Raw genomic sequence first — 13,714 nt, 5'->3', positions numbered from 1 at the left:
GTGTTGGCTGGGATTGGCTCCAGCAGACCCCTGTGACCCTGTAGTTAGGATATAGCGGGTTGGATAATGGATGGATGGAAACAGAATCTTTAATGTCTGCATTACGCTTTTAGTTCTTTAAAACACTTGTCTTTATTGATTTAAACAAATTAACAAATATAAAATAATAAAACGTAAACAAATCGATCACATTAAGTATTCACCACCTTCAAGTCAGAATTTACTAGATGCACCTTTAGCAGCCCTGACAGCCTTGAGTCTGTGTGCACCGATCTCCATCAGCTTTATGCATCCCCCAAATGCCATTCTTCTTTGCCAAATGTCTGAAGTTCTTTTAGGTCACGATGTGATTGAGAGTAAACAGCCTATTTTGTAAGTCCAGCCACATATTCTCAATTAGATTAGCTTTGGTTTTATACTTGGGATTGTTATCTTCCTGGAAAACAAATATTCTCTCAAAGTGCAGGTTTCTCACAGACTGCAACAGGTTTTCTTCTAGAACTTCCCACCATTGTATCACATTTGTTTCACCCTCCATTTACAAGTACCTGCTGCAGAGAATAATCCCCATAGCATGATGTTGCTACCACAACGTTTCATGGTGGGGATGGTGTGTTTTTGATAATGTGCAGTGTTCTATTTACACTGAAAAAGGCTATTTACTATCTTGACCAAAAGGCACAATGTTGGTCTCATTAGATCATAAAATCCGCTTCCAACTGACTTCAGAGTCTTCCATGTGTTTTCTGGCAGAAATATTTTTTGTATTTTGTTTTTGTAACAGTGGCTTTCTCTTTGCCACTCTCCCGTAAAGCTGGGACTGGTGAAGCACCCGGGCAACAGTTATTTTAGGCATAGTCTCTCCAATCAAAGCCACGGTAGCTTGTAAGTCATATCATAGGTCTCCTGTTGCCCCCCCACCCCCCAATAATCTTCTTCTTCTTCACTTAGTTTTTGTGGATGGCCTGCTGTAGGCAGATTTACAGCTGAGCCATACTCTTTTCGTTTCTTAATGATTGATTTAACTGAACTCCAAGGGTTTTCCAGTGACTTGGACATTTTCTTGCCCATTTATCCCTGATTTGTGGTTTTCAATCACCTTTTCATGGAGTTGCTTGCAGTGTTCTTTTGCCTTCATTGTGTGGGTAAGCCATGATACTAACTCAACACATGTTGGACTTCCCAATAAGGGGCATTTATACCACAATCAACTGAAACCCCTCGACTACAAGTAATCTCCATTGCACCAATTTTGCGAACTCTAAAATCAGGACTTACGTTTGTCATATTAAAGGGGATGAACACTTATGGAATTAAATATATTGTCCATCCATCCATCCATCCTCTTCCGCTTATCCGAGGTCGGGTCGCGGGGCAGCAGCTTGAGCAGAGATACCCAGACTTCCCTCTCTCCGGCCACTTCTTCTAGCTCTTCCGGGAGAATCCCAAGGCGTTCCCAGGCCAGCCGAGAGACATATTGTCCATCCATATTGTGTATATTTGTAATTATTTTAGACAACTTTGCAGAGTTTTATTAAACAGTCCTTTTCTACTGATCAAGGCCTAAAAAGCCAGATCCACTGTGATTTAATGCTGTGTAAATGTGAAAAACATATATAATATATATTATATCTATATATATAAAATTCTTTTCACGTTTGAAATGGAAATTACGTATGACCACAGAACATATTATAATACAGGAACTAATCACTTTGTTCGTGGACGCCATTTTTATATCGTCTTTACGAATTGTTATTATTTGTGTGAGAGTTATTTTACTGATATTAAAAAGAAGTAAACACAAACACGCTGAGAAGTTTTATTTATTCGTCCACGTGACTGTCGCGGAAACTGCCACAATGTAACATTTTTTTAGGTGGCAGTACTTGATAGTAGAAGAGATGAGGAAAACAGCTTTGCGTCTTTCTACTTTTTAACTGCGCCAAGCTGTAAACAACAGGTCGGGCAGCGTCCTCTCTTCTCGCACTGTTTGTGACACTTCAAGTGCCCCGTCGGCTCCTGGGAGAGTGGAAATCTTTGCGAATGAGTGTAATCAGCGCCATCAAAGCAAGACTCTGTTGTAAATTGCCCTGCACGATAAGAAGATGGAGAGTTTACATCTAATAAGATGTACAGACCTTTTCATGTAAAGTGTTGGACTTGGGAATTGTTTGGACCTTCTGCCCATTAAGCACGGAAGGGCAGCATCCACATTTATCAGAATTATTCTTCTCTTAAATCACAGGCACATAGTGCAAGGTTGTCAGGCAGAAATAAGGACTGTCACATAGAAAATGTAATTTCTATTCCACAGTGGTCGTGTAGCGCCTTTCAAAATGTATCTACTACCGACAGATGATGCAAATACATTTTAGCTGCTGTTAGTACTACTTACCTGTTGTGTTATAGCGCCTTTAAAATGTAGTTTACCTGAAACCACTCCAGTAGTGCTCAATGTATCTTTACTTCTTAAAATGTTAAATGTTTTACTGTTTAATAACTTATAGACTACATTTTATTTTTTCCATTGCACTCCGTGAGCGAAGCCACTGGGTAATCAACCAGTATATATATATAAATATCCATCCATCCATTATCCAAGACGCTATATCCTAACTACAGGGTCACGGGGGTCTGCTGGAGCCAATCCCAGCCAACACAGGGCACAAGGCAGGAAAACAAACCCTAGGCAGGGCGCCAGCCCACCGCAGATATATAAATATATGTAATATATATAATATAATATGTAAATGTGAAAAAATCCAATGGAGTGAATACTTTTTATAGTATTCTGCATGAACTAGCAATAATCACTTATAACTAAAGTGTTACCTTCAGTTTGACACAAATATGCTAGCAGTGCTGATGTTTGTTTTCTTCTTGATGAAGAGCATCCCACCACATGTAATCTTGACAAAGCTACAGTTTGTTGTGGTACTGTATATCTGATGATATGCTAATATATAAAATAGATGATTCCCACACCAGGCAGTATTCAAAAAAGTACTGTAAACAATAAAAAGTATTTCTTATTTGTCATGAAGGCTGTGCTAGACTATAAAATGCTAAACATGGCATGTTTTGTACCGGTGAGTCTCCTTTGATGATGCAGAGTACCCTGCTCAGTTAGTTTCAGTACACTACCTGCACATACATTGCTGAGATAACAGACAGATTGTCTAGTAATCTTCAGCTCTTCCTTCAGGAAGCTTTGGCACCACTTTGTATGCACAGCACTGCCTCTACAGAGGAAAGCGTTTGCAATTAAAATACCCTTTTGTTCCAATAAATGCTAGCATCTTCTTTTCTTCTTTGTTGTACAAGACAGGGCTTCCCAACCCTCCTCCTAGCGGCACTCTTTCAGGCTTGATTGTATTTCCATCTGAACTCTTTATCACTCAATAATATCCCAATGCAACCATTAATTGGCTTGAGTGGAGTGTTGACACTGATTTTAATTACTTTATCTTACATCTGCAACAGACACTGTGATCACACCCCGTGCACACGCTGCTACTCATCTCAAGACAGTGAGTGCCTTCTGGCCAAGTGCACATTTTGTTGTTACAGGAAAACATTTCAATTCAAAAAAACATCTGCAGCTTTAAACAATAAAAGACCTTTTTACCTTTTTTATTATTTTTAAGCAAACATTAGTTCTCTATACTAACTGCTAATCAATAGAATTAAAGTTGATTTAGAGAACTCTAGAACAAAACCTCTGCAATGAAAATAAGGGATGAAAATGAACATCAGCATTTGCCACATAAATAAATATTGACATGGGATAAAGTATATTCGAGGGAATTTGAGAAAGAAATAAGGTACATGATGACTAGATAAAAACAAGACTAGGGTATTCCAGCATGTGTTTTATACCTTAAAACAAAAACTAAACAAGTATGACTTTTTGCATTCCGCAGTGTCAATATGTGGGCTATGTTTATTTAGAACTGACATCAGATTAAGGGGCTTTTTTGTTTTATTTACAAAGCCTACAATACATGTTCTAAAGCTAAAATCAGATGAATGTCATTCAGCCCTGCTTTACCTTGCTGAGGTTTTATTCTTACACATTGAATTTTGTTTTCACAAGGTACAGATTACCTTACAATTCTAAAGTTATAAAAGGGCTGTTTAACTTTGCAATGATCCGAACTGTTAGGCTCAACATTTCAGACAAGGAAGAGGAGGTGAAGGTAAGTTGGTTTGGTCATATGGTTAGGAGTAAAGACTACATTAACACAATCATGAAATCAGAAAATGAGGTGATCAGAGAAAATCGGGTGTGACTCGGTACAGTGGTACAGAAAAGGGTTGAAGAATAATGATGCCTGGGACAATAAAAAATGGTGCAGGCTGACTAGGGTGGTACAACCCTCATCTCTAAACGGTAATAGAGTCTGATAATGATGATGATGATGAGGAGGAGGCACTGCTCTTTTTTCATTACTTATTCCAAATTCAGCTGCCAATTTTTAATTCTTGTATATTTAGTGTAGGGCGGCACAGTGGCACAGTGGTAGCGCTGCTGCCTCGCAGTTAGGGGACCTGGGTTCGCTCCCCGGGTCCTCCCTGCGTGGAGTTTGCATGTTCTCCCCGTGTCTGCGTGGGTTTCCTCCGGGCGCTCTGGTTTCCTCCCACAGTCCAAAGACATGCAGGTTAGGTGGATTGGCGATTCTAAATTGGCCCTAGAGTGTGCATGGTGTGTTTGTGTGTGTTCTGCAGTGGGCTGGCACCCTGCCTGGGACTGTTTCCTGCCTTGTGCCCTGTGTTGGCTGGGATTGGCTCCAGCAGACCCCCGTGACCCTGTGTTCGGATTCAGCGGGTTGGAAAATGGATGGATGAATGGATATGTAGTGTATCATTATAACTACACTAAAGCTAACACATTTACCAATTATATTTTTATTTATGTTAAGGAAGCATGGTGGCACAAAAGTTAGACCTTATATTTACTTTGTATGTTGTTTGTGTGGGTTTTCCTGGAGTGTGTTACAGGTGTTCTGATGTTCCTCCTACAGTAAATCTTAAACACCAACTCTAAATTGACTCTGTATGAGTGAGTGCCATTATTACTACTATTTGGGTGACACCTTTATCCAAACTGACTTACAACATTTGAGAAATACAATTGTTTTTTTCCCCAAATGGAGCACAGGCAGGTGACTTGCTCATGGACACACTTTAACAGCAGCAGGATCTGAACTGACAACTTCAGGGTTTGAAGTCCAAAGCCTTAAAACCACTGTGCCACATTTCCAACCTGATGGATACAGTGTCCTGTCCAAGTTATTTCCAGCCTTACTCTGGATTTTCCTGCAATATGCTCTAAAATGATATTAACCTTGTTCTTAAATGAATGGTTGCATTCACTGGATGAATGGATGAACACCTCCTCTTTACTGTGCCACATGATATCAAAGTTGAAAGAAGAGGCTTCATTTTAACTTCATACCAAGATTAAATGTCCGAGGTCACTTCACACGTCACACTACAGTCTTAAACACTTGTTTGGCCAATTTGTCTGTGTACAGTTAAACTGCCGAGGCAGGGAGAAGAGGTGGCTGTCAATGTGACTTTTACTTCTGTATGACATTTTTAACTGTGTTCTCCTGGAGTTTGTTTTTTTCCAGATTTTTTATTCTTTCTGTGTATTTCGTTTTCCCTTATGCATTTCAGTTTGTAATACCTGATTTTTTTTGTACCTTATGTTTTTATTGTACAGATCTGAGCTGTATACACTGAACTGAAAGGAAGAGCATTACACATTACAATTAAATAAGATATTAAAATCCATATAGCTTTTTTACTCTTTCTGTAAGAAAACTCAAGGTACATGTAAAACATGAGGGCAATAAAACGTAAATCTGAACAGAACACTGGATATTTGCTCTGGGCACATATCTGGGTAATAAAGAGAAAATCCAAAAATATATGCTTACATAGTTTGACCGTAGTCAGAAAAAAACATACGCGATGACAGTCCCAGGGAGACAAAATTGACTTTGCTTCAGACATTCTTGCAAGGGTCTTCTTAAAGTCACACTGATTTGTATGTTGTTCATCACCTAATTACTGCTTAAAGGATTCCAAGGGCTCTACATCACCAACATCTGCTAGTAAACTTTACCAGATGTTCACTCACTCTTACTATGAAATCTTCTCTCTTGCCTTTGGTTTTTAATATGTCTGTCTTTCATAATGGCTTCAAAAATCAGAAATAAGTGTATAAAGAGAATATTTACTGCAAAGAGGAGAAAAATACAAAAGTTTTTGTGACATTTTCTTTTCAAATTTTTAATGACTGTCATTCATTTGTTATCCAACCAGCTCCATTTTATTGTGAAATGAAGAGGACACTACAATATTGTGCTTTTAGTAGTAGTAGTAGTAACATTAATACAAGTAGTAGCAGTAATGGTAATAGTGTAGTGGTGGTAGAATTGTTTTAAAGTCTGCATCATTATACTCTTTTCCTATTACTATTTTAGGAAATAAAAAGGAAATGTGCAACATCTGTAGAATGGTGTAAGGTACAAGACACAACAAGAATGACAGGAATTCCATACCTGGTTCTGCTATAATCAGACTTTAAGACTAAAATTCTGGCAGCTTTCAAATATGCATGCAGTCACGGCATTTTCTAAAATCTCACGGTTTTCTGTTAGATAAATGTATCAGTTAAATATAAATATGATCTACTGTAAACAGTGCCAACGAATACCAAATAATGAAAACTACTAATTACAATTAAAATCCAATGTGAACAGTATAGAATATGACAAAGAAACATATTCATAGTAACGTCATAAATATAACATGCATCAGGCTTATTCTCAAAGTGAACAAAAATACATTTCTTCCAATTGCATTTCGTGGTTGCCTGTCTTTTCTGGACCTTCATGTGAAGCCCGAGTGTAACAAGTTTAATAGATTGTGTGCCATGTGTAGTTGCGGACTGTGCTCAGCGTGCATTTCAGCCATCACCACCAGACTCAAGAAACAAATTTATCATAATAGTAGAGTAGTAGATTTAGTCAGTCAGTCAGTCATTGTCCAACCCGCTATATCCTAACACAGGGTCACGGGGATCTGCTGAAGCCAATCCCAGCCAGCACAGGGCGCAAGTCAGGAAAAAATCCCGGGAATGGCGCCAGCCCACCGCAGGGCACACACACACATGCACACCAAACACACACTAGGGACAATTTAGAATCTCCAAAGCACCTAACCTGCATGTCTTTGGACTGTGGGAGGAAATCGGAGTACCCGGAGGAAACCCATGCAGACACGGGGAGAACATGCAAACTCCACGCAGGGAGGACCTGGGAAGCAAACCCAGGTCTTCTTACTGTGAGGCAGCAGCGCTACCACTGCGCCACCGTGCAGCTCTGTAGTAGATTTAATACAGCTTCATTCATAAACCATGGGGTTTGATTGTGAACCTCAAAATTCCAGAGACATACCTGCACAATCATAAGTCATACACACCATAAATGTTTGGTGAATCTTTCTTCGTGTGACTTAACTTGCAGGTATTGGTCAGACAGGAGTATCCAGCCAAGCAGTCCAAGTGGAGCCCAATGGTCTTAAGGTCAGGCAGGCTTCCTGATTATTAGTAAGTGCACTCCTCCTCCTTTTGTTTCACTATTACATCTTATCTTTAGTTATCTGTGTGCCCCTGACGTCAGTACTGGTTTTTGACTGGAAAGTGTTCTCCCAATACATTTCTCATAAGACCATATATGCTGATTAAGTCTTCCTCTAAATGCTACAGGGTTGTTCTTTTGCAGTTTATATGGCATGTTTAAAATGGATAGTTGTCTAGGTAAGCTAATCCATCCTTTAGTCAATGTTCTGAATGTTTTGGGAGATGGAACCAATGCAGCAGTAATGAGTGGAAAGTAGGAATGTTCTCCAGGGAAATGCAAGTCCCTTAAAGGGCATGGTTACACACACACAGAGTCACTCACACTGGTCCACTGTCAAGGCCCTGAAAAAAAATTCACATCAACATAAGCTATTAATGTAACATACATAATTCACCCCATCTAGGACATGAGCCAAGCACCAAATTTTTGGCTGGTTTAAAAGTACTGCCCGAGGCCAGTTCACAGCGGCAAAATGACAAGATAAAGAATCGGCCAAGTATAACCTGGACATGAGATAGTACACTTACTTCAGAGTTTAAACGATACACACACATTCCATCTTTTTATTCAGACAGTTCACTCATGGAGATAAAGCCTCAACTGATAAACACTGCAGTTACTGGCATCGTGCCATATGTGCCATATTTCACAGAGATATGCGCTTCCTACATTTTATTCTAACTACCTGATGGAATTCCCAGTAATACAGACATATACGGCAGTGATAGATGCCCAGGAGAAGGTCTCTTTTCCCTAGACAACTATGCAGGGAAGACATCTGTTAATGTTTCATTACAATTAAAAATAAATAATTGATTCTACATTTTGGTAAAAAAACCATTAATCCTCTCAGATGTACAATTAAATCACACTAAAAGGAAAATGTAACATATTTTTATTATTTTGTTTTTTATTACTTAAAAAAGTTCTTTTTTTATGAGATAATCATAGAAAAAGGAATGCAGACTATGGGAGCTGAGCCCTGTTTCCTACAGTACGGTGGCCCCACAGAGATTTTATTCATTTAAAGTGCAGTTAAACAGCTGGAGCAAATATAATCATAAACCTGAGACTTGTTAACTATTATTTTTGAAAATCAGATGCACACTTTATTAGGAAAACATGTTAAAAATAAGCAGCCTTTATATAAAAAGGTGTATTTTACGCGTCTCATGCAGTTAAAGAGCAATAGCACTGCCTGCTAACCCAGGTGCGTAACATTAACCATTTCTGAGAGCAGGTAAGCAGTTGTAATCCCACTATTTTCAGTTAAAGGGCCACATTATAACTGTATTTACACACAAGATATGCTATGAATTTGCTTTTGTGTAACCATACACATAACCAGGCACTCAACTTTACCTTTACATATGTTGTATTCTTCAATATTATAGGGAGTTCCCAAACCTTGTTTTAAGCAAAAGCTAAACAAAAATGGACGCTACTACCTTCCCAATGTTTTAAACTCTAAGAGAATGCCAGAAAGCAGTTTTAAGAAATATGTAGTTCTGAAATATGAATTATTTAGAAGCAGGCAGAAACAAAATGTTGAGACAGGGTCAGTTTAAACAGGGAAACACAAAGAGAAACCAAAAGACCATACCCAAGATGCAAATTTGTATGGATAGTCAAAAAAACAAACAAACCCAAAATCCTGAAACTACCTTGGATGAGTTCTGCTAACTATCATTAATAAAGACAAAAAACTGAATCCAATACTTTGTGACGTGTGAGTCACTGTCTTGCACCCGAAAACGAGACTGGGTCTCAGTCCTTTAGCAAAACCAGCTTTATTCAACTTGAAACAGGAACAGCACGTTTATTTATTGCAACATTACCTACCACTCTGCTATACACAGACACAGCAAATGGGCAGAGTCGGGGCCAGGTCAATGGCTAAGTTATACTGTTCCCTGCATTTATAATGTTCCTTGTATCACCCATAGGCCACAGGCACTTATAGCGCAATCTTGATTGGCTAATAGGTGTTTCTGCGGTGCTAGGCTGCGGTGCTGCGAACCTGTGGTTGTCTCGGCAACAGACAAGCAGCCCTCCACCGACGCAGCAATCACACCTTGGCGTGTCATCCTGTTTTTTTGTGCCAAAAGAGTTCAGAAACCTCACAACTTCTACCATCTTTTATAGATGGGGTAGATGAACTCAACACATCATGTGAACATACCAACAATGGACATAGCATCTTTAAACAATATGGTCACAGGCATGCAAAGATGCCCCATCCATACCAGAAATAGTAACTATAAAATATTCTAAATGTCTTAAAAAAAAATAAAGTGTAGACACACAAATTGAACAGAAATGAGTTCCAGGTAGTACATATCAGTGAATCACAATACTCAAAAGATTCAGCCCTAGGCTTGCTTTACATTTGGGATGCTTTTTGCCCAAATTTAACAGATTATCAACTGCTAAACTCTCCAGAATTAATATAAAATGCCAAAGAGAAGTCCAATGGTTTTATTAAAACAAACACTAAGTGGGAGCATAATCACTGTCCACTTCACTCCAAACAAGACAAACATTTTTCAGTTCTTTCTCCAGGGCTACAAAATGAGGTGAGACAAACTGCTCCCAGAGTATGTGTCTTTAAACTCTACTTAAAAACACACCTTCTCACTCTACATACCACCATATTATACTGACACTATTAGGGTTCAACAATATAGGAATATGACAGGATCATCTTATTATTTTCCTTTATTGAATATGTGGCATTTGTGACATCATTGTGACACTTTTGTTGGATGTCTTGACAAGAGGTGAAGCCACTTTTTGTGTATTGTTTGTCATAGCCTCCCCAAGGTTGTGTGTGACAATTACATCTGTTGTTGGTCACATGATTGCGACTTGCATGACACACAAAGTCAGTGCACTGAGAGCTTTTAATATGGCAGCATACTATCCAGGACTCTAAATTGCACAAAAGAAAGACTCTCTTAAAAAGATAAAACCTCTCCAAAAGCAAAATCAAGGCAAAGACCTTGACTTTTGCTTTTTCATTGTATTTTTGGCTTTGGCTTAGGCCTCCTTGTAATTTCTCATTCTCATTACTCCCCTTTTAACTAGGTTGTATCTCTGCCATTTCAAAATAATCAAAACAATATACCTAGTATACTGTCTGCTTCTGGGACTAACGTCAGTGTTAAACCCACTTTGATATAACTTTTATCTCCTTCTTTATTGTATGTTAACTTTGTACTACCTTGCCTACCACTCATGAGTACTGGTTTAAGAAGCTGTCTTGGGTAAATGAGTGTACAAAATAAAGAATAACAGTAGTACTCAATAAAAGAACACAAAAATAATTAATGCATAAAGGGAAGGGCTTTCTGCCTTGCACAGCCTGGCTAATCAGTCAATGTCAGACTTGGTGGGTGACGTATCCAATTTCTCACCTTCAAAACCACCAGAACATTTTCCTTTTGCTATAGTCTTTCTTCGTTTGGTCTCAAAGGTACTTGTAAGCAAATGTTTGTCTAAAAACTCATTCTATGTCTACAGAGTCAAATGCGATTTGGCAGGACTCGATCTTTAAGAGCACATTCAAAGGGATCAAATGTGTAGCAAATATTCCATTGATGCTTTGAACGTTTACATCTCTGAGTCCACTTCTTTGCTAAAAGGAATAGGGTTCTGGATTAGACGGGTGGCAGTCACCAGTACTATCTGGAGTTCCTCTGGTGCTCTCCATAAGTTTTCTACTTCTCTCATCTTGATATATCCAGAATTTTCTTTTCCAGTGCACCATTTACATTTACAGGGAGTATGGTTTCTTGGCACCACCACGCCAGTATATAGACATGTTGTCCATTTCTAACTTTACTATATGGACCTTGTTGGGTGCATCCCCTTAATTGTTTCAATTTATTGGTCTTACTTCTTTTAACAAAGGAATATTTTTCTAGTGCAAATAAATATAGAACACTGCCATAAGCGTTTCATCTGTTAATCAAAGAGCATGGGCTGTATTTCTTTCGAGTTATATTGTAAGCCTTCTACAATAAATTGAATCCTTTCATTTTACCATATATTCTAAAAACATGTTAATGCAAACATCTGAAGTATGGCACAATTATGAATTTTGAACAAATTACTTAATAAACCCAAACCTTTAGAATGAAGAAGTGTTTATCTCTACACAAAAGTGTATGAAAAATCACAAAACACAATAGTGAATTGAGACCTTTATGCATTATACTTATAAATCATAAAGATAATATCCTCTTACAGCATGACATCCATAGCAAAAGCAAACTTTAAAGTACACTGCACCTGTCTACTGAGCAAACATGGCAGTAAGGATGTGTTGATTAATTTACAGATCTGTGCCATTAGCTTTAACTGAACATGACCGAGTTATCCCAAGTTGACCACTCTCTGCAGGAATTCTGACGATTAGGGGCTTATCTATCTCACTATTTACTATCTAGCCTGACAGCACCCTGATGTTCTGTTATCAGAAGGTCAGGGAAAAAGAAAAAAGCTAGGTTATTAATAGTTCTTTCTCTTGTTGCTATTAGTGGGAACTGGTCACTGGGGAGTCTTAGCAAAAATAAAAAGCTACAACTTAAAATTTTAGAGCGGTACCCAAATGGATATAATATTGATCAAAAAAGATGAATAGCTTTCCCTAGATATAATCCCTTGAACTCTATTTATTTGTCTTTTTGTGTTTTTACAGAGTGCATATTTCATTCTTTTTTTCCTGTGTAATTGTCATCTGTCATAAGCAAATATAACTCTTATACATCAAGAGCATTCTACCAACATAAAAAAGTGAACAAATCCCAGTAAATGAATATAGTCACAAACTAATAAAATTTTATGAATATTAAAAAAAAGTAATAATATTAATTTTATGAATCACATTGCATTAAATGAGATACTGAACAAACAACGATTCAATCAATACTATTTTATGCTCAACTCAGAACAAATCCAATCAAATCAGTATCAGCACCACCTTTCTAAATGGAAGAGCTTAGGTGAACAAAACATGCAGCAGTTCCCCCTCCTATACTCCCCTAACCATGTGTTGTGTTTCTGTGAAAGAAACGAAATATTACAAACCAAAAGAACAGACTATGAGAAAAGAACACTTAAGCAAAGGTTACAACCAGAAGATCAGAGATTGAAATAACAAAACAAAAAGCGTTAAACAAGTCCTATTCGAAGTCAAAGAGACATGCAATATTCAGCAGCCCCAAAGCACACAAGAGATTTTAACTAATAAACCACAAGTATGGTATTGTGATACCGATGATACTATTGCCATAAGAAACTCTCATTGGGTCTATACTAGTCTTTTCTAGTTTCTTAAATACAGCTTGCTTTAAATAGACAAAAGTTAACAAATAGCTTTTTATAAAATTCCACCAGATAGCCATCTGGACCTTTGACTATTCTGCTTTATGATATTTAAAGTGATTTTTAAGTTTTCTTGTAACAGTCACACCTAGGCATTTGAATTGTTCCGAGACAATCAGAATAAAGTGACCGATTTCAGTCTAATATGTGAGAGAATTCACTGTTTGGAGAACACTCTTACTCAAATTAGTTTTGAACACTGAGATCTTGTGAAATTCATATAAAAGATTAAATGTGAATAGCAATGATGAGTATAGGTCCAAAACAACCACCATATCATCTGCATAAAGATACTTGATATTCAAACCCTTCTATTATGGTCCTTTTCATTTTTAACTGCATGAATAACGATGTCTGGTTCTGTACTGTAATTTATAATTTTATTAACTAAAGCTAAAGTAAGGATATTTGAACTATAGTGAATTAATATAATCTGCATACGTATATTGGGGCCAAACACAAATTTGTGCATTACAGCAAACAGATATTTACTGTGTTTATTGAGCCTCCCTTCCATTACACACTGATGTGTAAAAAGGGAGTGAGAGAGGTTGGAGCCTTGCGATATTCCTTTAATATGTTATTTCTCTGTGTGAACTAACTTTCCTATCAGCTGCATTGACAATCTCTTTGATTGTGCCCCAAACTTCGTTCCTATATATCCTTTA

General features: G+C 37.8%; 1 protein-coding gene across 2 annotated transcripts in view; it reads right to left on the bottom strand.

The window, feature by feature from the left end:
- The window catches only part of LOC114654324 (receptor-type tyrosine-protein phosphatase delta), a 2,007,901-nt gene that overhangs the window by 974,807 nt on the left and 1,019,380 nt on the right, over positions 1-13,714 (bottom strand). The window lies entirely within an intron of this gene.

The sequence above is a fragment of the Erpetoichthys calabaricus genome, chromosome 7 (assembly GCF_900747795.2).
Source record: "Erpetoichthys calabaricus chromosome 7, fErpCal1.3, whole genome shotgun sequence".
Taxonomy (NCBI): Eukaryota; Metazoa; Chordata; class Cladistia; order Polypteriformes; family Polypteridae; genus Erpetoichthys; species Erpetoichthys calabaricus.
Note: the sequence above shows the minus strand (reverse complement) of the source record. Positions and strands in the feature narration are given on the sequence as shown.